Source organism: Schistocerca piceifrons, chromosome 6 (genome assembly GCF_021461385.2).
Source record: "Schistocerca piceifrons isolate TAMUIC-IGC-003096 chromosome 6, iqSchPice1.1, whole genome shotgun sequence".
NCBI classification, from domain to species: domain Eukaryota; kingdom Metazoa; phylum Arthropoda; class Insecta; order Orthoptera; family Acrididae; genus Schistocerca; species Schistocerca piceifrons.
This window is the reverse complement of record NC_060143.1, coordinates 275,690,327-275,693,954: the sequence shown is the minus strand read 5'-3', so window position 1 is coordinate 275,693,954 and position 3,628 is coordinate 275,690,327. Positions and strand designations below refer to the sequence as shown.

At 35.7% G+C, this 3,628-nt stretch overlaps 1 non-coding gene across 1 annotated transcript; it reads left to right on the top strand.

Annotated features, from left to right (window-relative positions):
• Positions 1–3,292: 3,292 nt before the first annotated feature.
• Positions 3,293–3,367, top strand: Trnas-uga. The gene has a single exon. It is a non-coding gene; the product is annotated as a tRNA-Ser (tRNA).
• The last annotated feature ends 261 nt before the right edge of the window (positions 3,368–3,628 follow it).

The window sequence follows — 3,628 nt, the reverse complement described above, 5'->3', positions numbered from 1 at the left end:
CACCCTCATACAAACTTTATTAATGAATGTCGATTATTGCCTTTAATTACGATATAAAAATGATTGGGTTCATGAAGAAATTTTATCGACAATTCGTGTACATGGTGCACATAAGATTAGAAAAGAAATAGTAGATGTCTATAAAAATCAAATAAAATGTTCAAAAGAAATAGGAAAATTGGATACAAAATTAATAGATAATTTGGAAGAAACATTTAATATTGCTTTAGAAGTAATAAATAAAACAAATGAAGAAATAGACACTTTATTTCCACATGATGTTCCCAAATTAAGTGATGAAAATTTAAGACCAACTTCTATTATTTTAAGATTACATCACATTAACTGAAGACGAATCGAATATTCCAGAATTTGAAACAGGAACAGCTGCTAGCATGAGTTTCTTAGAAGTAGATACCTTAGGGGTTGCGAAGCAACTCAGATCGCTTGATACGGGCAAGTCTTCAGGTCCAGATTGTATACCAATTAGGTTCCTTTCAGATTACGCTGATACAATACCTCCCTACTCAGCAATCATATACAACCGCTCGCTCACCGATAGATCTGTACCTACAGATTGGAAAATTGTACAGGTCGCACCAGTGTTTAAGAAGGGTAGTAGGAGTAATCCATCGAACTACAGACCTATATCATTGACGTTGGTTTTCAGTAGGGTTTTGGAGCATATATTGTATTCAAACATTATGAATCACCTCAAAGGGAACAATCTATTGATATGTAATTAGCATGGTTTCAGAAAACATCGTTCTTGTGCAATGCAGCTAGCTATTTATTCGCACAAAGTAATGGTCACTATCGACAGGGGATCTCAAGTTGATTCTGTATTTCTAGATTTCCGGAAAGCTATTGACACCGTTCCTCACAAGCGACTCCTAATCAAGCTGCGGGCCTATGGGGTATCGTCTCAGTTGTGCGACTGGATTCGTGATTTCCTGTCACGAAGGTCACAGTTCGTAGTAATAGACAGCAAATCATCGAGTAAAACTGAAGTGATATCAGGTGTTCCCCAGGGAAGCGTCCTGGGACCTCTGCTGTTCCTGATCTGTATAAATCACCTTTTTGGGTGACAATCTGAGCAGTTCTCTTAGGTTGTTTGCAGATGATGCTGTAATTTACCGTCTAATAAGGTCATCCGAAGACCAGTATCAGTTGCAAAGCGATTTAGAAAAGATTGCTGTATGGTGTGGCAGATGGCAGTTGACACTAAATAACGAAAAGTGTGAAGTGATCCACATGAGTTCCAAAAGAAATCCGTTGGAATTTGATTACTTGATAAATAGTACAATTCTCAAGGCTGTCAATTCAACTAAGTACCTGGGTGTAAAAATTATGAACAACTTCAGTTGGAAAGACCACACAGATAATATTGTGGAGAAGACGAGCAAAAGGTTGCGTTTCATTGGCAGGACACTTAGAAGATGCAACAAGTCCACTAAAGAGACAGCTTACACTACACTCGTTTGTCCTCTGTTAGAATATTGCTGCGCGGTGTGGGTTCCTTACCAGGTGGGATTGATGGAGGACATCGAAAGGGTGCAAAAAAGGGCAGCTCGTTTTGTATTATCACGTAATAGGGGAGAGAGTGTGGCCGATACGATACGTGAGTTGGGATGGAAGTCATTAAAGCAAAGACGTTTTTTGTCGTGGCGAGATCTATTTACAAAATTTCAGTCACCAACTTTCTCTTCCGAATGCGAAAATATTTTGTTGAGCCCTACCTACATAGGTAGGAATGATCATCAAAATAAAATAAGAGAAATCAGAGCTCGAACAGAAAGGTTTAGGTCTTCGTTTTTCCCATGTGCTGTTCGGGAGTGGAATGGTAGAGGGATAGTATGATTGTGGTTCGATGAACCCTCTGCCAAGCACTTAAATGTGAATTGGAGAGTAATCATGTAGATGTAGATGTAGATGAATATTATGTTATTTATGTGCAATTTAAAAATGTAGAAATATGAATTACTGAAAACAGACACATAAATTGTGAAGAAGTTTTAAGAACTAATTATGTACCACATTCAATAAATTTGTATAGCGAATGAAAGAAAATTTAATAAATGATTGTTATCGATATAATTTCAATACTTTGCATAATTGTTCACAGCAACAACTGTATGAAGATATAAATAATCTAGCAAACGTTATTACAATATATAACTTGATTTCCATACACTTTTTTCATAATAAAATTTCAAATAACATTCATAAAAAATTTTATACTTATCTAATAAATAAAATTCACTAAATCCACCAATTAATTGAAATTAAAGTCCTGAAATAATTTCTATATTAAACCGTTTTGGGTAACCTTTTTTGAATATCAAAATGTACTCTATTCTCTTTCATGAAACAATAAGCATAATCAAAATTATATTTAGTATCAAATTTTCGATAACGAAGTCCATTTATCTATATAAGAAATTTTTTCATTTACTTGTTAAAAAATTGCGTTACTTTTACATATCTAAGTATCGTGTAGTATATCAAAACCCAATCATCTAACATAAATTTTACTACCTTTCTTATTTAAAACTTTCTCAACTAGTGTAACAGCTCAGAAATTCGTTTTCATTAGTTCTTGTTCATAAAAATTTCGTTTTATTTACTAATCATTTAAATCTTTCATTTTATATGTGACTGGATTGGAATGATTATCATCTTCAATCTCGAAAATTTCTGTTGACCAATCTGCTATATATTCTTTTTCAAAAAATCCTGTGACCTTACTTATTCTCACTTTATAACCAATTTTGTGTGTAGATTCACTCTGTAGCAAGTTTGTCATATAAACTGTTTTCAATAACATGTTTTTCAGTTTCTTTACTTATATCTTTAAGGGGCCATTTTTATCATTGAATATTTCATTTGTTGTATTCATCTAATAACTTAGAAACTAAGTCAACCCATTTATAATTTCCTTGAAGAGCAAATTTCTTCCACATTTTTTCTTTCAGTGTTCTACTGAATCATTCTACAACAGCTGCTTTTAATTCATTAAAGCTGAATTATGATTAATCTTAAATTTTTTCATTAATTCTTAAAGTTCTTTATTATAATTTTTACCATAATCTGTTTGCAAATTATCTAGATTTCATTATCTAGATCTCATTCTGGAAACATCCCCCAGGCTGTGGCTAAGCCATGTCTCCGCAATATCCTTTCTTTCAGGAGTGCTAGTTCTGCAAGGGTCGCAGGAGAGCTTCTGTAAAGTTTGGAAGGTAGGAGGCGAGGTACTGACAAAAGTAAAGCTGTGAGTACCGGGCGTGAGTCGTGCTTCGGTAGCTCAGTTGGTAGAGCACTTGCCCGTGAAAGGCAAAGGTCCCGAGTTCGAGTCTCGGTCGGGCACACAGTTTTAATCTGCCAGGAAGTTTCATATCAGCGCACACTCCGCTGCAGAGTGAAAATCTCATTCTGGAAACATCCCCCAGCCTGTGGCTAAGCCATGTCTCCGCAATATCCTTTCTTTCAGGAGTGCTAGTTCTGCAAGGGTCGCAGGAGAGCTTCTGTAAAGTTTGGAAGGTAGGAGGCGAGGTACTGACAAAAGTAAAGCTGGGAGTACCGGGCGTGAGTCGTGCTTCGGTAGCTCAGTTGGTAGAGCACTTGCCCG